General features: G+C 44.3%; 1 protein-coding gene and 1 non-coding gene across 6 annotated transcripts in view; one reads left to right on the top strand and one right to left on the bottom strand.

The window, feature by feature from the left end:
* SMYD3 (SET and MYND domain containing 3) overlaps positions 1-22,827 on the top strand; it is a 739,679-nt gene that overhangs the window by 598,321 nt on the left and 118,531 nt on the right.
* On the bottom strand, positions 6,765-6,871 carry LOC112441923 (U6 spliceosomal RNA). Its single transcript, XR_003029878.1, has one exon. It is a non-coding gene; the product is annotated as a U6 spliceosomal RNA (small nuclear RNA).

Genomic DNA, 22,827 nt, shown 5'->3' on the forward strand with positions numbered 1-22,827 from the left:
TGACAGCTTTTGAAGTCTTCCTGCTCCAACTTTTAGTCATCTTTGCCTGCTTCCTTCCCCTTTTTTGTTCCTAATGCCTTCTGTTTGGCTCCAGTGATCCCTGTGTCGTGGTGATTAGTACTTTTCACTCTTGTATTCACCCTGTGATACCCCGCCCACCCCTGCCTGGGCGCTCCCTCCTGAGAAGGGAGCTGACCTGTGTCCAGGCTGAGGCATCTCACGACCCTTCATCACATGTGACCCTGTTCATTCCCACATTTCCTGACGAGGCTCACACTGAAGGGTGTGTGGTTGGGCTGTATGTAGGAGTGTGGGGATATGTGCGGGGAGGAGGGAAGGGAGGCGGCTGTCTGAATGAGTGGGAAGACAGCAAAGACAGCAGGAGTGACGCCGGCCAGAGTGACCTGCAGGCCATTCCTCCCCTTCCCCCCAGATCCCGGGACAAACCAGATGTCATCCTGGCTCTTTCCTCAAGTTCCCTCCCAGAGGAGATGCTGCTGCTTTTAGGATTTAGCACGTGGGAATTCTTCCTTTCTGAGTGTGACTACACTTGGAATCTTTTGCCCACGATGAAGCAGAAATCATGGAACTCCATGGGAACAGAGGCCAGACAAGACTTCCCTTGCCACTGATTTCTCACTTCAGTGCAGAAGAGTGTCTTCCATCCTCCCTCAGCCCTGAGCCTAAGAATAGGCCTCCTCAGCAGTCACAGCAGCTCAGGGCTCCAGAGTGGGTGAGACCAGCTACTCTGCAGGGCAATGGGCAAGGGTTGTGCCTAAAACCTGTAGCTGGCTCATGGGAAGATGGGGTATTCTCATTCCTTAAATTGTAATAATCTGTGTAGAAATTAAGAGAATATGATGCCACTCAAAAATAACTTTTATTTATTTAATTTGCAAAGTACATTTCCCCCCCCCATATCTATTTGCTGGGCACAACAGCAGACTTGAAGGCTAAGACTTTTTATCCATGGCACCTGCCCAAAGTCCTTAAAATATGACGTGCTTGACTTCCCAAACCTTTGGAATCCTGTGGGTCTCTGTCACACAAACTTCCACTGACATCTCACCGTCGTGATATGGGAAGAAGCAGACTAAATAGTGAATTTCATGGTAACTCCTTGGGGCTCACTATTTGTGTAGTTATAGACAGGTAAAGAATTTGCCTGCAGTGTGGGAGACCTGGGTTCAATCTCTGGGTCAGAAAGATCCCCTGAAGAATTGAATAGCAACCCACTTCAGTATTCTTTCCTGGAGAATCCCATGGACAGAGGAGCCTGGTGGGCTACAGTCCATGAAGTTACAGAGTTGGACATGACTGAGCGACCAAGCAGCAGCAGCAGACAGGCCCCTGCGGCAACATCGCCTCCATAAGGGGGTGAAGCTGGGAAAATGGTGTCATTGGTGAGTCCAGGAGAATGTGTGATGCGGCTCTGTGAGTTGTGGATGGGGGCTACCAACTGTGGTTCCACTTTCTTAGACCCTTTGAGAAGTAGCTCTAGGGCTCCAGGTAAATACGGCATGTTGTATGTGTTTCTGCATTTCTCCACACTCTTACCCCAAAACCTGCTGAAATGACGCTAAGATTGGGCTCTCCCTACATATTGTTGAGTGCATACTTTCAGAGCCTAAAAGAGGCACAAGAAAGCATGCTTTTTACTTAGATCCATAAACAAATATCACAAAAGGCTAGTGATATGTCAGAAGGTGTCAGTTCAGTTTGAATAGCTGGAAGAAACATTAGGCATCTGCTTCAATACCTTCCTTTTACAGAGAGTAAAAGTGACCTGGACAGTGAGTGATGTTAGAGAGTCAGGACCAGAAAACCCAGGGATGCTAACTCTGAGACGATACTCTTTTGATGAGGCGCTGTGGGTACTGTACCTGGGCGTCGGGGCAAAGGTAAAGGTTAAAAGAGTAAGTTGGCTAGAAGTTCCCCTCTGACTGTTTTTCTTGCAAGATCACTTCCATTTGTTCACTCATCTTGAAGTGCTTAAAATAATATCTTTATCCAATTTCTCATCTCCTTTGGATGACAGAGCTCTAGAAATAAAAACAGAAAATATATATATATTAGATTGTTTTTGTATTGTTTAGATAGATTGTTTTACCACTGGGTAATTTAGTGTATTTTAATTGTAATGCGTGTCCAAGACCAAGAACGAATGTTCGCTAATGCTTCCACTAACCACCCAGGAGGATGAGATTCGGTTGAGCCTGTAAAAGACTAAACCACGAGCCGCTAGTGGTGCATCTGAGGAACCAAGACACACTCTGCAACAAGCACTGTGATTTCCAGGAAGTCTTTTCTGTTCCAAGCCTGAGCATTAATTCTCAGGACATCAGGCTTCTGGTATTGCCTAGGACTTAGGAGTGGACTTGTCTCCTTTTTCGCTTCTCTCTCATCCACAGTCACCATTTATCGCCAATCTTTCAGCAAACCTGCATGAATGTTTACTTCCCTCCTTCCTTTTTTCCCCCTTTCTTTCTTCCTCTCCCAAGTATTTAATGAAATAAGGCTTGTAATACACCAACTATGGTAATCCTAAGAGAAAAAGACCTCCCCTTCCCACACATTCTAGTGTGGACACAGACATCAGATACACAGTTCTGTCAGTACAGCAGTTATCTGAATGGAAGCCTGTTTCAAGTGCAGTGGGAAAAAGGAAAGGAAAAACAAATAACCCTGCACAGTCGGAGGAGACTTCACAGAAGAGGTGGTATTGACCTGAGATATAAAGGCTGTAAGGTGTTTTCCGTGAGGCAGGTTCAGAGGGAGCATTCCACACCGAGGGCACACCCTGGGAAATGTCCTGGAGGTTTGGAGAGTGTAGCGTGTCATCGTTGTTCAGTTGCCAAGTCGTGTCTGGCTCTTTGCAACCCCATGGACTGCAGCACGCCAGGGCTCTCTGTCCCTCACCGTCTCCTGGAGTTTGCCAAGTTCATGTCCATTGAATTAGTGATGCCATCCAACCATCTCATCCTCTGTCATCCCCTTCTCCTCCTGCCCTCAATCTTTCCCAGCATCAGAGTCTTTTCCAATGAGTCAGTTCTTCTCATCAGGTGGCCAAAGTTTTGGAGCTTCAGCTTCAGCATCAGTCCTTCCAATGACTATTCAGGGTTGATTTCCTTTAGAATTGACTCGTTTGATCTCCTTGCTGTCCAAGAGATTTCTCTACAGTCCTCTCCAGCATCACAGTTTGAAAGCATCAATTCTTTAGCACTCTGCCTTTTTTATGGTCCAGCTCTCACACCTGTATCAGGAAACTGCATATTGTTCAGTGTTCCTGGAGGATAAAGGTTGGTAAGGGTAGTGACTGGGGGTAAGGGGAGAGGTAAACCAGGCGAAGAGTTTGGATTTTCATTACAGAGTGATGGGAAGCCATTAAAGAACATGAGGGTTGGCTTTGACCAGCAGCAGCCAGGAAAAATATAATCGTGTGTGTAGAAATAAAAAAGTCAGAAACTAGTCTACAAAGGAAAATCAGAAACTCTCAAAACAGGTGAGGAAATTAGTGAGGTTCTTATACTATTACATCCAGAAGAAGGGCTTTTTGAAGGCTGCTGTTGCATGTTTGTGATGGTGTTACTGAGTCAAGCTTACTCTGCTTGCTGCGCAACAGGCCAATAATTGGGTGACGAGGTGTTAAGGCAAGGAATAATGACTTTATTCGGAAAGCTGGGTGTCCAACAAGATGGTGGACTAGGGTCTTAGACTACCCTTTTAAGGGGTCTGGATGCTAGTTCCTTTTATGCAACAGAAGGGGAGGAGGTGAGGAAGTAAAGTAAAAAGGCCATAAATCCTGCAAAATATCTCTTGATTTGGCCAGCCTCTGGGAAGGGATGTGTTAATTTCTTCTTTCCTGAAGCCATTCACAGCTGGGCAGGGTCTGGGTGTTTCCTTGAGATCCCAACGAGGGTACTTTAGTTTAACATTCAGGCAGAAAGGCCATTATGTATGCTTACAGCTACAGACAGCATCTTTTTAGTGAGTATAGTAACAAAAGCAAGGGAAAGCCAAGGTTAAAGTAAAAGAAGCAGATCCAATATGGAGTCAGATTTTGTTCTTACCTGACTTTTTCCCTCCCCACCACCCCAGAGAATGAGATGTCATTGGGTGCAGTTAATATCAGGGGATATGGCAGCTGGTCTATTTCAGATACTCATCTGCTTACAGGCTGTTTCTGGGTGCTTCAGTTAAAGACTAGCATGTTTACCAATTGTGCTGAGTATTAATTGCTGAGGAGAGGGTGTGATGGTTCTCTGAACTAGAACTGTACTTCTCGGTAATTAGGATATTGTATTGCTTCAGATGCAGACATCAGCATGTCTGCTGTTCTCCTTCAGCATGTATTGCCCAGGCATTTTCAGACCCTGAGAACTCTTAAAAAGTAAAGAAAGATGTGAGCTTTCTGTCTCTCCGTTTTTGATATGTAAATTGAACCCTGAAATTGTTAAAGCATTGATAATGCTTTCCTGTCCATGAAATTAAAATTTGAAAGCTGCAGCTAAGGGCTCATAAAAACAATTGTCCCCACATTTGTCATTAAACCCTTTTATGCAGTAAATTTGCGTGTCCTTAATTTAGAATCATCTTGCTTTTTTTCAGAATTTAGTCAATGTTTGCGTTTTTTTCAGTGTCGTCTTATGCTAATTTATTTATTTATTGTGCTTCTCAAAATGAAACACAGAAAGCAGCAGCCAATTAATAAATTATGTTTTCTGCAAATGAAATAAAGACATGTTAATCATTTCTAAACAATTAGGCCGCATTCAACACGGAGAGTTCCTCAGTGGGAATGGCACACACCTTCAGAAGATGAGAAAAACTCCCTGAGTTTGACGTCATGTCAGTGACTATCTACTTTTTTACAACTGTGTCTTGTTATGAATAAGGTCAATGAAAGTCGTGGTAAGAATTGTGCAGACTAACCGCCTTAATTACATAGCATTGCCTTTCAAGCTCAACAAAAGGCCCAGGGCAGCTCTCTTCTGAAGCTGGAAGTCATCATGTCCAGCAGCCATAACTTATAAAAGGGACAAGGAGAACCTCCCATGTCCTCAGAGAAGCAGAAGTGCTGTAGAAAAATAAGATTCTAAGGGAAGATAAGGGAACAGGACTCTTTAGCCTGCAGGGGAAGGGGCAGGACTGCATCCAGGCTGGGCGACCTTCAGTGGTAACTAAGCCTGGGGAAATAGACTTCAATTGCAAGTGTTTGGATTAGACAGGGCTCCCCCGGTGGCTCAGTGGTAAAGAACCTGCCTGGCAGTGCAGGAGACAAGGGTTTGATCCCTGGGTGGGGAAAATCCCCTGGAGTAAGAAATGGCAACCCATTCCAGTACTCTTGCCTGGGAAATCCCATGGACAGAGAAGCCTGGAGGGCTACAGTCCATGCGGTTGCAAAGAGTTGGACACGGCTGAGCGACTAAACAGCAACCACAGTGACCTTTGGATTAGATGTACTGACCTTCCAAATTTTTTTTTTTTTTAATGGGATCCTCTTTTTCTTTTTTTTTTTTTTAATTTTATTTCATTTTTAAACTTTACATAATTGTATTAGTTTTGCCAAATATCAAAATGAATCCACTACAGGTACACATGTGTTCCCCATCCTGAACCCTCCTCCCTCCTCCCTCCCCATACCATCCCTCTGGGTTGTCCCAGTGCACTAGCCCCAAGCATCCAGTATCGTGCATTGAACCTGGACTGGCATCTCATTTCATACATGATATTTTACATGTTTCAATGCCATTCTCCCAAATCTTCCCACCCTCTCCCTCTCCCACAGAGTCCATAAGACTGTTCTATACATCACTGTCTCTTTTGCTGTCTCGTTCACAGGGTTATTGTTACCATCTTTCTAAATTCCATATATATGCGTTAGTATACTGTATTGGTGTTTTTCCTTCTGGCTTACTTCACTCTGTATAATAGGCTCCAGTTTCATCCACCTCATTAGAACTGATTCAAATGTATTCTTTTTAATGGCTGAGTAATACTCCATTGTGTGTATGTACCACAGCTTTCTTATCCATTCATCTGCTGATGAGCATCTAGGTTGCTTCCATGTCCTGGCTATTATAAACAGTGCTGCGATGAACATTGGGGTACACATGTCTCTTTCCCTTCTGGTTTCCTCAGTGTGTATGCCTAGCGGTGGGATTGCTGGATCATAAGGCAGTTCTATTTCCAGTTTTTTAAGGAATCTCCACACTGTTCTCCATAGTGGCTGTACTAGTTTGCATTCCCACCAACAGTGTAAGAGGGTTCCCTTTTCTCCACACCCTCTCCAGCACTTATTATTTATAGACTTTTGGATCGCAGCCATTCTGACTGGTGTGAAATGGTACCTCATAGTGGTTTTGATTTGCATTTCTCTGATAATGAGTGATGTTGAGCATCTTTTCATGTGTTTGTTAGCCATCTGTATGTCTTCTTTGGAGAAATGTCTATTTAGTTCTTTGGCCCATTTTTTGATTGGGTCATTTATTTTTCTGGAGTTGAGCTGTAGGAGTTGCTTGTATATTTTTGAGATTAGTTGTTTGTCAGTTGCTTCATTTGCTATTATTTTCTCCCCTTCTGAAGGCTGTCTTTTCACCTTGCTAATAGTTTCCTTTGATGTGCAGAAGCTTTTAAGGTTAATTAGGTCCCATTTGTTTATTTTTGCTTTTATTTCCAATATTCTGGGAGGTGGGTCATAGAGGATCCTGCTGTGATGTATGTCAGAGAGTGTTTTGCCTATGTTCTCCTCTAGGAGTTTTAAAAAAAATATGGAATGCTTCACGAATTTGCGTGTCATCCTTGCGCAGGGGCCATGCTAATCTTCTCGGTATCGTTCCAATTTTAGTATATGTGCTGCCAAAGCGAGCACCCAAACTTTTTTTTAAGACATGATGGTGTTTCCCCTCAAGGGTATCTTCTAAGAACAAAATCTTTCCCATCTGTCTCTTGCTTGGATTCCCAAGAAGCTTACCATTCTGTAAGTTCTGGAACCGATTTGACTCTAATAGTTGCCTAGATATGTGAGATTGGGTGGACAGGGGAGGATTTTTTTTAAAAATCACACATTCTGCCAGTAAAGAAAACTTTTAAAAATCACCCACCATGAGTTTGGGTCATTTCACCTTTATCTACTCATTCGCATGACATATGTGTTTAGCAAGCATTTGCTGAGGGCCTGCCTTGTACTCCAAGGCCTAAAAGAAGACGCTGTTAACTGAAGCTCCCAGAAAGCAGGCCAGAACTAGGCAAGAATGAAAAGAGGGTTAAGCCTATTAGGTTGATGCCTGGATTCTTACTGTGTTGGGCCATCTGTGTGTGTTGTGATCTGTTGGTTTCCAGGGATAAAGATGTTGAGAGGTCAGAAAGAAGCAGTCCTCCAGGCTTCCCTGGTGGTCCAGTCGTTAAGAATTCTCCTACCAGTGCAAGCAATACAGGTTCAATTCCAGCTCCTGAAAGATCCCACGTGCCACAGGGCAGCTAAGCCCATGTGCCACAACTACTGTGCCCACACCCTAGAGCCCAGGAGCTGCAGCTGCTGAGCCCACATGCACCTAGCGCCTGAGCTCAGCAAAGAAAGAAGCCGCTGCATATTGATGTTTGACAGAAAACAGCAAAATTCTATAAAGCAATTATCCTTCGATTAAAAAATAAATTAATTTTTTTTAAAAGTCACTGCAATGAAAAGCCTATCCATCGCAACTAGAGAGTAGTCCTGCTCACTGTGACTAGAGAAAGCAGCAAGAAAGACCCAGCACAGCCAAAAATAAAATTAAATAAATAAACAAACAAGAAAACGAGGCAGTCCTCCTCCCTGGTCCTTCAGGATCAGCACACAAAAAGAAGCAAATTAGTAAACAGGAAATAGAGTTTACTTCTATACCTCAGTCCCAGTATTTTTGTTTGTTTTGTTCTGTTTTTTAAGCATGAAAGTAAAAGTGGCTGAGTCATGTCTGACTCTTTGTGACCCCATGGACTATACAGTCCATGGAATTCTCTAGGTCAGAATAGTGGAGTGGTAGCCTATCCCTTCTCCAGCGGATCTTCCCAACCCAGGAATTGAACCAGGTCTCCCACACTGCAGGCGGATTCTTTGTCAGCTGAGCTATCAGGGAAGCCCTTTTTAAGCATGATGGAGTGGCAAATAGACGGGGTTGGGGGGCGGGGGGAGCTTAAAAATGAAAGGTGGTAGACCATTTTGTTCCTTACCCCAGAAAAAGTGGAAGAGAGCAAAATTATCACAGGATGTCTTGGGTTTCAGACTTTTCTTTGGGTGGTTTCAGGGCTTGAACAAGACAAGTTCATTTCAAGTGCGCCCCCTAGTCTTTGTGCTGGGAGCCTGCTTCAGATGTTATCTGGATTGTTCTGAGGTAACCAAATACTATTTTATAGTCGGGAAGAAATAAACTGTTGCCGTAATGCTGTTGGTTTAGCATCTAGGTATCAGGGTTGTACTTAGGAGCAGATGGATTTTTGATGTTATTAACAAAGCTTTTAGGGATTGTCTATGCCCTTTCCACATTTGTCATTTCAGAACTTAAAGACTGAATGGACAGGTTTAAATGTAAAATCACTGATATTGTCCATTAAGGGCAGTGACTGACTATCAGTCTCAATTTCTCTCTGAAACAATCCCAGTGCCGCTGTGTTAGCAATTAGAGAAGCTTAGTCTTCTCTTTCTGTAAAATATAAACGCTTGAAAACAGTTTGCCTACGTAAGTCCGTCTTTTGACTGAGCTTTTCATGCTGCCGTAAGCTCATCCCAATAATTTTTACCCAGGAAAATTACTACTCTTCGCCATCCAGCCTTTCAATTAAGTGTGCTTTGCTATGAGACATAGCATTTAGATTTTTATTAATTTAAACATTTTGTGTCAACAGAAGGTAGATCATTATTAACTGGTACAGTGTGGCGTTTCACAAAATACATACGTGTCATAGAAAAGTAATTAACTTCCTCATTCTATTGCCGAACAGATGTGTATCTGAATAAGAACGGGGCCCCAGGGTGCGCTGGCACATTTATTTATTTATTTTAAGTCATTAAATTGTTGACTCAGAGACCTCATTGCAGGTTTTCCAAACTTTGTTCTCTTTCCCATTGCTACCTCCCACCTCCCTTCCCCCGTTAAAAACAGGTTTAGAGCAATCACCCAAAATGATCAATTCATTTTTGGCTTATTGTAGTCACTGCAAGCTATGGATGGGTTCTCTTTCAGATGAGATAAGGGTCTGATGACTAAGATCGCTGAGAATACAGAGGATAAATGGGGACTTTTGTTGCAAACGTGCGGAAGGTTTAGTGGCAGCTGTTTGAGGCAGCCGGGGGCTGGGCTAATCAACCTGACCGGTGTTCACTGGCCAGCATGCCAAAGTGAGGCCAGTCCAGACCGTGTGACCACACCAGCTCACTGTCACTTCTTTCTTTCCCTCCAGTAACAGCTCTGATACTCTAAGGATGTCTTCTGCTCCATTCTCTCCTACCTGGACTGCTTGCTGAAGGGGTGTGCTAAGTGGTCTGCCTCTTGCTACCCTGCTGCTCCAGAATTTATTTTCTGTGCAGAAACCAGAGGGGTGTTTTTCAGGAGGGACTTCTCATCCACGCCCCATTCACGGGAAGGAGAGATGGAATGATCCTGGTGAGGTCACTGTGTGGCCTCTGCTGCTCACCTTTCTAATTTCAACCCCTTGGCAACGACTTACCAAGCTCTTTGCTGTCTGGGGTCCTTGCACCTGGCTTGCCTGTGCTTGAATCAGTCATCTGTGTCTCGGTGCCTCCCCAGCTCTTTCTTCATCATTCTTCAGCTCAGCATTCCCTCCTTGGAGAGGCAGTCTTGACTCCCCTGTGAAATAAGGTGCCTCCTTCCGAGTTATTCCCTGATGCCTCTCTATCTCCATTAGAGCACAATTACTACATATCATTATTGTTTGTAGTTGCCTGTGTGCTCACTTGTTAAGAAAGTCAGAAGGACTTTATCAGTCTTATTTTCCATGGTGTCCTCAATGCCTAGTGTACTGCTGCAATAGTTACAACTGATTGTAACATATTTGTGTGGCATGAATGAATTGGTCAAAAAAATACTGCTATTTGCCTGCTATTAAGCTCAACATTCAGAAAACTAAGATCATGGCATCTGGTCCCATCACTTCATGGGAAATAGATGGGGAAACAGTGGAAACAATGTCAGTCTTTATTTTTGGGGGCTCCAAAATCACTGCAGATGGTGACTGCAGCCATGAAATTAAAAGACGCTTACTCCTTGGAAGGAAAGTTCTAACCAACCTAGATAGCATATTCAAAAGCAGAGACATTACTTTGCCAACAAAGGTCCGTTTAGTCAAGGCTATGGTTTTTCCTGTGGTCATGTATGGATGTGAGAGTTGGACTGTGAAGAAAGCTGAGCGCCGAAGAATTGATGCTTTTGAACTGTGGTGTTGGAGAAGACTCTTGCGAGTCCCTTGGACTGCAAGGAGATCCAACCAATCCATTCTAAAGGAGATCAGCCCTGGGTGTTCTTTGGAAGGAATGATGCTAAAGCTGAAACTCCAGTACTTTGGCCACCTCATGCGAAGAGTTGACTCATTGGAAAAGACTCTGATGCTGGGAGGGATTGGGGGCAGGAGGAGAAGGGGACGACAGAGGATGAGATGGCTGGATGGCATCACTGACTCGAAGGACGTGAGTCTGAGTGAACTCTGGGAGTTGGTGATGGACAGGGAGGCCTGGCATGCTGCGATTCATGGGGTCACAAAGAGTCGGACACAACTGAGCAACTGAACTGAACTGAAGCTCTACAGGATATGCCAAGTAACTGCATCACTAGAAGCTTTGAAATGACTTTTGCTTGTAAAACAGCTTCAAAATAGTGTAAATGATGGGCTTCAGGAAGGAATATTCTCACCTAATTTTCCTCCAAAAGTTTCTAGGTTGGAACATGACCTATCGCAGTTCCCAACACCAACGCTTACAAACCTGCATGTAAACCACCCAGAGAGACCGGGTGCATTGCAGTGACCTAGTCATGAGACCCCCTGTCTGAGCCCCTTGCATACTTTCCTCTCAGAAAGCACACATTTCCACCGTGTGTGAAACTAGACTTTATTCACACAGGGTGGTGTGTACCAAGATATGTGATATTTCTAAGCTGATCAGGAGCATAAGGAAACGGCAATCACTCCAGTATTCTTGCCTGGGAAATGCCATGAAAAAGGAGCCTGGTGGGCTACAGTCCATGGGGTTGCAAAGAGTCAGACATGACTTACAACCACAGGAGCATAAATATTATTCACATTACCCTGTTGGATATCTTCGTTTTTTATAATTAACAAAGTGTAAGAGAGTAGTTTCATAGAGACCTGTAAGCCCAGGACTAGAAAGGACCTTAAAGGCCTTGCCCAACCAGGGCAGGAACCTCTTTGGGGTAATTCCTGCTGGTGGGTATAGAACTCAATGTGAACCCATTTTTGATGGAGATCTTAGCACACTCAGTGTCTTTGGGTAGACCGTTTCACTCCCAGGCAACTGTGATTATCAAGTTAATTAACCTCATGAATTCAAACTTGTCTTTTTAAACTCACATTAGAGTTCTAGTTCTGCTTGGTGGAGCATGTGCAAGAGTGCGTGTGTGCTAAATCAATTCAGTTGTGTCTGACCCCATGGACTGTAGCCTACCAGGCTACCCTGTCAACGGGATTCTCTAGGTGAGAATACTGGAGTGGGTTGCCATGCCCTCCTACAGGGGCTCTTCCTTACCCAGGGATCCAACCCACATCTCTTTCATCTCCTGCATTGGGAAAAGGATGTAGAGAGTAAATAGCATCCTTACTCCACCCATCAGAGTATTGGAGGCAGGTGGAGTAGTACAGGGGGCTTTCCTGGTAGCTCAGCTAGTAAAGAATCTGCCTTCAATGCAGGAGACCCTGGTTTGATCCCTGGGTTGGGAAGATCCCCTGGAGGAGGGCATGGTAACCCACTCCGGTATTCTGGCCTGGAGAATCCCATGGACAGAGGAGCCTGGCAGGACTAAGCCCAGTACAGGGTAGCACAGAGCACTCAGGCCATCAGTTAAACAACCAGAAGATCAGTTCCATCTCCATTACTCTCTAGCTACTTGAACTTGAAGATGTTACTTCATCTTTCTCAGCTGCAGTCTTATCTATAAATTAGGGACTGAGTGGTGTTTACCTTCTACCTTCTTGAAATGATTTAATGAGGTAAAGCACTTAAAGTAACTAGTTCAATGCTGCTGCTAAGTCGCTTTAGTCATGTCCAACTCTGTGTGACCCCATAGACGGCTTCCCCGTCTGTGGGATTGTCCAGGCAAGAACACTGGAGTGGGTTGCCATTTCCTTCTCCAATGCATGAAGATGAAAAGAGAAAGTGAAGTTGCTCAGTCGTGTCTGACTCTTAGCGACCCCATGGGCTCCTCTGTCCATGGAATTTTCCATAAATCTCAATAAATGTTATTGGCATTTTTTCCCCTGCAGCTAGCCAGATCTCTGAAATTCAGCCTTATGTGTAAAATAAGGAAAAGAATTCCTACCAATGAGTGGTCCAAGGTTGACTTCATTTAGTCCTAAGACATGGTTGATTGGTCAGTCAGACTGGAATCTATACATGCATTCTCATCCTAACCAGATTTCATTATGTTTTCTTAAAAAAAAAAAAAAATCGGTCTATTGAAGTATGATTGACATGCAAAAAGCTGTACATATTTACTGCATACAACTGAATGGATCTAGAGATAAGTACACACCAGTGAAACAGTCACCACAATCTATGCTATAAACATGTCCGTCACCTCCAAAACTTTCCTTTTACTACACTTATTAAGCTTTTGTGAAAGAACACAACATGAGAGCTACCTTCTTAGCAAATTTTAAGTGTACAGTACGGTGTTATTAATGGCAGGCACTATTTTGTAGCATAGATCTCAGCTTTTTATTACCTTGCCCTCAGAACATCATGAAAGACCTAAATACTTGTTGAAGTAGAAATATATGTTATTAGTAATGTTCACCCTGTGTGCTTGTACAGCCTCTGTGAGGAGATGAGTGCAGACTGCAAGGTTTGTTCTTCCTGTTCCCCTGCTGGTATACTCAGGAATACTACTTTATCCTTTGAAGTCTCAGTAAGCATTAGCCAAAGAAAGACACTGAGTTACCTGATGGGAGGGGGCTTATGTGTGTATTATGCACACTTTTATTTTTGTTTGTGTTTTTTTGGGACCTCTTATGCCACCGCTTTGGGCTTCTGCTGCCACTCCCTTTCCTCCAGTTCATCAGAGGAATAATAATTGTTTCATGCTGTCTCTGCAAAGTTCTTTGACTACCCTGGATATTAGTTCACCTGGAATTAAACGTAAGAACTTTCCTTAAGATACCTTGTTCTGCTCTGTCCTGTTTGAGAATAATTTCTCTGGGGAGAAACGAAAGGGGGAGAAACCTTAGAATCATGTAGCTCTGTTCTCTGTGTTATCTGTTGATCTCATACCACTCACCCCAAGCTGTAAATTCCTTCGTGCTTGCTTCCTGCTCACTGAGCCCAAACCTTTCCTGAAAGCCGCAGTCATTCAGCACTCCCTTCCTTACGGTCTCCTGGGTGACTGCTCCTCTCTGGGACTGTCCTGGGGTTGTCTGCTCTTGTCCATCTTCTGTTATGATACAGCTTGTGTGTGTGTCTGTTTAGCAGTTACTGTGAGGCGGTTGCCATGCTGAGCACTTTACACGCCCTGTATTTTGTTTAGTCCTGATGCTAGCTGTGTAAGGTCGATTCTGTAGTTCTGTTTCCTGTTGGGAAATGCTCAACAGCTACTTTAGCATCACGCTCTCAGATTTTGTTCAGGATGGGGAAGTGGTGCCATGGTACGAATAGAAATGGGTACAGCAAATGTGAACTTAAATGATTATCAAAAATTTTACAAGCTTACAGTTTCCCAATAGTTTAATGATGAATGTGCCCTCATTATCAAGACTATAGGTGCTTTGTTATAAAATGAAAACACATTAAAAAAGGGAGTGGAGACATGGGAAAGTGGTTCTAATATCTGTTATGAGCATCATGAAACCTAGATGACAGAAGTGTCACTGGTCTTCCTGGAGGTTAAACAAATGTGTGTTGGTTTCTTGGCTGAATTGTAGTTGGAGCAAAGAAAGGTTATTTATCTGCTCATGTGAAAACCTCACCATGACTGGCTTCCCCTCCTCCCCGTCCAACTTCATGTTTATTTCACCTCCTCCTTTTCTGCCATTCCTGCCCCCATGGAGGACCAATAGGTCCGAGTTTGGAGCAAAGTCAGAGACCTTGGTATTCCTTAAAGCACATTCCTTGTGGTGCAGGCGTGGGCATGGGGGCCTCTGCTCTTACACATTTCTAGTGAGGCAGGAAGTGGGCGTTCTGTGGATGCCTTGGTTGGTGGTTGGTAGTTTAGTCGCTTAGTTGTGTCTGATTCTTTTGTTACCCCATGGACTGTAGCCCACCAGGCTCCTCTATTCGTGGGGTTTCCCAGGCAATAATACTGGTGTGAGTTGCCATTTCTTCCTCTAGGGGATCTTCCTGACCCAGGGATTGAACCCGAGGCTCCTTCCTCGGCAGGCAGAATCCTTTATTGCTGAGCCACCTGAGAAGCCCCTGTAGATGCCTAGAGTGAACTAAAGCCCCTGATAGATATAAAACTGGCATGTCCCACAGAGTCATCTCCCACTGGTGATGAAAAGCAGGTTCCCTCACGTGTGAATGAGAAGTCTCTGAGAACTCTCTGAATGAGGTTCTGTCTACACTTGTACAGAGCAAGAGGGATATTTCACATTTGTCTACTTCCAGAAGGGAATTCCATGCCTATTTTAATTGATGATGAGCATTGAGTAATATTAAAATCTTACTTTCAAGTAATCTAGGAAGTTAAATAGTAAATTAGCAATGTTAAAGGAAAATAGCTGGGGCTGTGTACTTTGACCCATTGAGTATGACTCACAAAGAAAATAAAAACTGATTAAGACATCATGATTTTATAAATCCTCTATAACTGGCATCATAGCATTCCCTGGGGCAAGAGGTATTAAAAGAGGATTAGGTTCTCTTGTATACACCCAAAATGTCGTTTGGACACCCAGAATTTGATAGGGTCCTTATCAGACATCAGTGTTCAGACTATACCTATACCTGTACTAGTTGGGGCAGAATTGAGATTTGACATTGCCCACAACCCGGGTCCACCTGAAAGATACTCATGGTTCAGGAGATTCAGTGGGTATTCTTTGGAAGCAGGAGTATGCTGAGTATATGCTGCAGCGTGTTTCCGGTTTTACCCAGGATTTCCAGCGTGCCCTCCATGAGATCACTTGTCCCTTTCTGTGCCTCTTTCTCTTCCTGTGAAGTGGGGACCTCTCTGGTCATTGTCTGGTAATGTTTATGAAGCCCCATCAGACTTTTGTCTGGAAGGCTCTGTTAACAGTAATGCCTGCTTGGTTTATGAGATGGTTACAGGAAAATGGAGGTGGGGGTGGGGTACCGAACATAGCCGGTGCTTTTATCTTTGACATTATAAAAAGGTTCCCTGGCCAAGGGCCAGATTGGAGTTTCCTGGAACATAAAATGCAGATGTGTGCTTTTATGCCAGGGAACACTCACCATAACTTCGGCCAGCACTTCACTTCCAGGATAGGCACGGTTGCTAGGGAGAGCATCTGGGTCCTGGTGATTTTGTAAAGGGTCTCTTGTCGGTTTGAGGTGGGGGAAAAAAAAGTGGAACTGTGGTCACCTCCTCTCCCAGACCTTAGAAGGAGTGGTCTCCCTGCCAGACCCTTAGCTTATGAGTAATGCCCACTGGAATGACCCTCCCCATCCCAATTCCTGCCAGCTTCCAGGAACAGAGCCCTTTATGAATTAATTCACAGACAAGAGAATTATTTTAGAAGAACTGGAGGAGCGCTGGCTTTTTTCCACTGGGAGACAAATGCAATTCTGGGCTCTTTATTTCTGAAAATATGACTGAGATATTAAAGATAATTCTTCCCCTCAAATTGGGACATTTCTTTGGAACATCTGCCTGTGTGGCACAGTCTGTCGATTTCAGTCCTGCCTTACAAGGTGTTAGTAAGAATTGGTGAATTTGTGCAAGCCAGCTCTGAAAAGGTAGGGGGTACTAATGAAAAGTGCATTAACTGGGGTTAAGGGACAGATTCTGATGTCACATTAAATCATTTCCTTTGGTTGCCCTTATGATTACCTCCTAAAAGAGTACATCTAGACTTCTGTTCAGGACTCATTATCTGAAATTGTTAGTGTGAGCCCCAACTAAATTACTCCCTAAGTCTGAGAGTTAGTCAGTCGTGTCTGACTCTTTGTGTCCCCATGGACTGTAGCCCGCCAGGCTCCTCTGTCCATGGGATTCTCCAGGCAAGAATACTGGAGTGGGTTTCCATTTACTTCTCCAGGGCATCTTCCCGACCCAGGGTCTCCCACATTTCAGGCAGATTCTTAACCATCTGAGCCACCAGGGAAGCCCCCAGTTTGAGATCACAGATGAAACAATCTGATGTACTTGCTTTAGGAGATAAGCAAATGCCATGTTCTCGTGTGAGTTTGGAATGTTCCCAACACTAATCATTATACATACAAGTGTTCAGGGAGATGTGTGGATTAAATAGTCACTGTCAAGTTCTGGGTTTGGTAGAGGGCTCTACTGGGTTGGGTCTAGTCTTTGCTCAGTCCTCTGCATACTTTGTCTGCTCTGACTGGTACATTTTATAGTGAGAAAAATCAGCTTAAAATAGAACGAAGGAAAAAAATAGGATGAAGGTGTTTGTAACCTGTTGCACAACCACAGATTTCAAAGTCTTACCCTTCTGAATTTCAGGTCTCTTCCTGCAGACACCACAGACACAGGTGACTAATGGAGTGGAATGATAGGTTTCCATCTCCATGGTAACTTTAATCAGGTTCTCACCTGGGGAAGCTGAGCCAGGAAGCTCTGTTAGCCTCCAGGGTACACAGCTGGCCAGCAGCAGAGCTGGGCTTGGGGCTCCAGCCTCCTTGTTTCCATTTCACGGTGCTGCCTGTCACACACTCCCTTTTGCCCATTGTTCATCTTATTTATAACTGTCTTTGGAAGAGCCTCATCTAGTTCATTGTAACTGCCGCTCTTAGAACATTGCCCCTATACTTAACTTGGGTCTGTTCAGCTGCAATTTCAAGCATCTTCCTCTGTTTGCAGAGGAAAGTGAAAGCAGCTATTCCTAAAGAAGGAATGATGAGATGGAGGTGTAGCAGACAGAGGTGAGGGCTGTTGTTTGTGTCTCCCTTAAATAACACCTGCCCTGAGATTTGGGGGTATGCTTTACCTTAATGAGGGTTGCCATTTGGACAATTTTTCCTGTAAGATAATTTGTGTTTTTCCCAGTCTCAAACCTTCCTCCTTGTGGTGGTTATATGACAGGATTGGCAGGACTCTGCTAGGAATTGCAACAAATTCTGCTTAAGTGTGCTTTTGCAAACAGAGCCAGTAGCCTTCTGCTTCAGATAACCCCATCATATACTCTCAAGAACGTGTCTTTTTTGTGGGATAGGTGTCTGCTACTTCAGTGTCTTCATGCAATCTTTACTTGCCTTTGCATATCAGCTAGTCATGCTAGTTTTTCACATGTGCATGCACGAGTGCTCAGTCCTGTCCGACTCTCTGCGACCCCATGGACTCAGCCCTCCAGGCTCCTCTGTCCACAAAATTTTCCAGGCAAGAATACTGGAGTGGGTTGCTATTTCCTTCTTCATGGGATCTTCCTGAACCAGGGATGGAACCCATGGTTCTTGCGTATCCTGCATTGGCAGGTGGATTCTTTTCCACTGTGCCCCCTGGGAAGCCAGTTTTTCACACATGGTGTCATTAAAGGCAGATTTCCAGCAAGCACCACTGACATAGGTAGGCTTTCAAACTCCCCCAAGTGTGTGGATGCTGTTTTTTTATTTTCTGTAAATTGACATGATTGTATATAAGCAAATGAGTTTAATTCTCGGAGAAGGAGTTTTAGTCGCAGTGGTGGGAACACCGAGCACAGAGGGAGGGGAGCTGTTAAGGTCACAGCTGGGAAAGGCCAGTGGTTCTTAGTCACACTCAAGGCTTTGATCACTTTCCTAGAAGCCCTGAAGGGGCATGCCCCTTTCTTCTGGCAACTCTGTGTTCCTGTACGTGTAACCTTGACCTTGCAGTTGGTCGCAGTGTATGGCCTTGTGGAAATCTGTAGCTGCAGTAGAGTTATGGCAAATCGAATGAAACGGGCATTGGCAAATGCTGACAGCAGCAGTGGGAACAGGATCAGTGGAGGTGAAGTGAACGGCGCTGCTGTGGGCCCAGGTGGTCTCATGAACCTTCTCTTCAGCATCAGCGCTTGTTTGGACTGGGCTTAGTGCTCCTAGTTGCCCAAATGCTCCTCACCTGGATCCAAGCCAGTGACAGGATTGGCTATCTGGAGGAGGCCTGCCAACCTGAGAAGAAGACCTCTCTTCTGGGGTCAGCCAGCTTGGGGGCCACGAGGGGGCAGGAGGCTAGAGCTTCAGTCAGGCTCTTGGAGATGCAGAGTTTCGAGCCTGGCTGTAGATTCTTGGTGCACATCCCTTGCAGGCACTGAGATTTCAGCATTTTATGAAGAAGATGAAAGAAAGAAACTTTGCAAGGTGATTGTTCTCCATGCATATCTGAATGACATCCTTTTCATCTGCATCAGTGTGACCCATAGCTACAGTTAGCACGGAACCCAGTGGAAGATATACAGGGGATTGTGCCTGTGGAGGGCATAGGTTCTTGATGCATGAGAGGAGTTTGTCTGGATGACTCAGTTGAGGAAGAGCCTTCCAGGCAGAGGGAATGAAATACACAGAGATGTGGGGGTGGGCAGAGTGGTTCTTGATTACATTGTAATTTTCTCCCTCCTTCATGAGGGTGAGACTTTTTCTCCCTCCCACCAACAAAACAGACTCCAGTCAGACCCCTGATTTCTAGGATGGGAAGTGAAAACTCAGGGCACGATGCCATTCATGACATTAGTGCATCTAGTAAAGGTTAGAATGTGTATCCACTCAGGATTGTTACCACTGAAAAACTTAGCTTTAGCTAGATTAAATATCTTGCCAATATCACTCAGCTATGGAGTGAAATTCATTTTAGGACTAAATCCAGTGTTCCTTTCACTAAGTTCTAATTATTGTGTACCGTTGCTTGTTAATTGCTAATTAGAACATTCTGCAAGTTGAGCATGCTTCACTGAGAGAACATTCTTCTTCTTCTCTGTCCATAATGCCCACTGACTGGTTTGTGGTTGATATGAATAAGAGTGAATGCTCTATTTTTAACCATGTTTCCACTTTATGAAAGAGCTATTTTTCCCCTCAAGTTAAATCTGAAATGTTTTCAGTTTTTTTTTTTTTTTAAAAGAGGTGGAAATTGGTTCCTGTAGAGCTGTTTCCTGTGGATCATAAAGATTTTGAATGATGTTGTATATTAATCTATTGAGTGAGTGAGTGAGTGAAACTTGCTCAGTTGTGTCTGACTCTTTGCAACCCCATGGACTGTGTACCCAGCCAGCCTTATCTGTCCATGGAATTTTCCAGGCCAGAATACTGGCATGGGTAGCTGTTCCCTTTTCCAGGGGATCTTCCCAACCCAGATATTGAATGCAGGTCTCCCATATTGCACTTGGACTCTACCATTTGAACCACCAGGGAAGCCCATATTAATCTATTAGTCTCAGTATATTATCTATGAACCAGAGGACCTCAGTAAAAAGCACTGCAAATTAAACTTTGTTTCTCCCATAATTTTGATTTCAGGACTTTCCAATTTCTCTCCTAAGTGCAGACACTATATTTGAGCCTCATTTTGCTGTAGAAACAAAACAGACCACAAAAAAACTTCTTTTAAGACGCTAGAATTATTGAATTACTGGAAAAGTTTATGTGTTCAGTAATTTTATTGCCCATCCTGTACTCATCTCTCTTCAATCCAATCTAATTAGAGTTTGCATGAGGATTGGATAACAGGAAGTACAGAGAAGCAGATTGCCTTTCTCCTTTTCCTCTTAATGTGAACCATCTGAAATTAACCCAGTGCAAGAGTTTCAACATCAAATGCTTGTGAGCCAAGTGAACACATCTGTGTAAGTGTTCCAGATGCAGAGTAGGTCTGGATGGCTGCCTCTGATGTTTGAACCTGATAGAGCCACTGGCCACTTCCTCAAGGATGTGCTCAACCAGTCCTGCTGGATTCCAGCTTTACTCTATTAAAGAGACTCAGATTTCCAAATCTATCAGGGACCACTGGCAGCTGGCAGGGATGCTGCCTACCCTGAAACCCAGAGGAAGCATTTGGCCAACTGAATGCAACTGTGTGGACTGACACCCTTTGATGTAGTGGATTGTCTCGTATCATCTGGTACCTATTTTTTACTCTTAAGGGAAAAACGTTTATTTGTTGAGCAGCTTTGCATGGGGGAAATTGGATGGCTTTGCTGATCCATCCATGGATAGTTGAGGGCAGGGGCCTGTCTGCCAACTGAGTGGCAGGAGGCTCAGGGTGATGTTGGAGGTAGAAGCCAGGGGAGTCAACAGAGCTCACTTGGAAACAGTCTTGATGCTGCTGTCTGGGAACACAGGTCGTGAGCCTGTGTGGAATTCCGTATGCTGGGGTAGAGGTCACCTTTAGGTTCTAGACGGATATCTAGTCATTTGGTAAATACCAACAGTTCCGGTAAGAACATGCCATTTTCCAACGTAACTGTGACATAGTAGTATTAGAAATAAGTCAAGATAGAAATATGGAGGAAAGAGAATAATCTTCTGTTTCCTCGGCTGAGATTGTCCTTGTTGTTGCAGAATTAAGGTATTTTGTTCTTTTATTTTTGTAGTTTAAAAAAATGTATTTATTCATTTTTGGCTGTGCTGGGTCTTCGCAGCTGTTCTCGGGCTTTCTCTAGCTGTGGCGAGCAGGGGCAGCTCTCTAGCTGTGGCGCGCAGGCTTCTCATTGCTGTGGCTTCTCTCGTTGTGGAGCCCAGACTCTAGGGCGCAGGCTCAGTAGTTGTGATGCACGTGGGCTTAGTTGCCCCACAGCATGAGGGATCTTCTCAGACTGGGGATCGAACCCATGTTGATTCGTAACCACTGGACCACCAAGGAAGTCCAAGTTATTTTATTCTTCTAATACGTTACCTGTGGATTGTAGATGTTTCCTCTCTCTGCATTCATTTACTCTGTCACCAGATACTTACTGAATAACTCACCATGATGGCACGGGGAATAGATATGATTAGGTCCAGGTCCCTCAAGGAGTTCTGAGCTAACTGAGGAAACATTAGATCATGAATGACACCTTGGCGCTAAGAGAGAGGTTTGCACGGTTTCCCTGGTGGCTCAGTGGTAAAGAATCCGCCTGCCCGTGCAGGAGGCATAAGTTTGATCTATGGACCAGGAAGATCTCAAATGCCACAGGGCAGCTAACCCCGGTGGGGTGGGGCCACAACTACCGAGCCTACACGCCCTGGAGCCCATCCTCCACAAGAGAGGTCACTGCAATGAGAAGCCTGCACACCAGGAGAGAATAACCTCTGCTTGCCGCAACTAGAGAAAGCCGGCACAGCAATGCAGACCCAGCGCAGCCAAAAATAAATACATGAATACATAAACAAAGAAAATTATTAATATTTTTTTTTTTAAGAGAGGTTTGCAGAGCGGCTATGATGCTTCAGGAGGGCTGGGCTGCCTCAGAGGGTGGATAGACAAGATTTCCTAACTGAGAACATTTGAGACTGTCTCCTAAAGGACAAATGGGAAGAAAGCTGGAGAAATGAATGGAAATGGCAATCTAAGACTCTTTGCAACCCCATGGACTGTAGTCCGCCATGGGATTCTCCAGGCAAGCATACTGGAGTGGGTTGCCATTTTCTTCTCCGGAGATCTTCCTGACTTCAATCAAACCCACATCTCTAATGTCTCGTGCATTGGCAGATGGGTTCTTTACCACTAGCGCCAACTGGGAAGTGGCAAGGAAAGAGCAGAAAACTCCAATCCTAGTCCTGACAGAATCCAAAGGGCAAAGATTCCACTTGGAAGAGTAGGTGTACTGGCAGTAAGATGGAGCCAGGGGATGGGTCAGATTTGGGATGGGGCTGGGAGAGAAAGGAATGGGAATGAATGAGAAAGAATCAAATATCAAGAGCAGTAATTCAAATTGTGGAGGAGTTTGTACCTGGCCGCTGAGAGGGCAGGGGCAGATAGAGGAGCTTGAGTAGTTGAAGGGAGAAATTCAGGAGATTCATTCCACCCAGATTCTGAGAACAGCTGGCACAGTCCTGCCTTAGATGAACTATTTCCATGTTTTTATTGTTTAAAATGGAGTCACTTTTTAAGGACTCTTCTGGAGCTGTGTGGGGGAGTGGTCACCAGAAGAAGAGCCGAACTAGCTCTGCACTGCTCTAGGCTTTAAAGTGGTCGGGTGGTCATGAGACCAGCTTCTTGTTTTACTGGTGAGGAAGCTGGGGGCAGACAAAGGAGGTTGTCACAGGGACACCCAGGGGTCAGGACAGAGGTGCTGTTGGGGCTGGAACCAATACGTTCTCAATTCTCTTCATCACTTCCCAACAGAGAGAACCTTCTTCGGAGTCCTTCTGCTTATAGTCTGAGTTATGTTGATCATTTGTAGAACACTCAGCAATACTACATTTGATTTTAAAACACACACACACACATATAATGTATAATATAATATATATTTTATATATAGAATATTCTCACACCACTGAAAACAAATTTCAGGACTCATTCATTCAAGCCCCTTTTACAAGGT

This window comes from Bos taurus, chromosome 16 (assembly GCF_002263795.3).
Source record: "Bos taurus isolate L1 Dominette 01449 registration number 42190680 breed Hereford chromosome 16, ARS-UCD2.0, whole genome shotgun sequence".
Taxonomy (NCBI): domain Eukaryota; kingdom Metazoa; phylum Chordata; class Mammalia; order Artiodactyla; family Bovidae; genus Bos; species Bos taurus.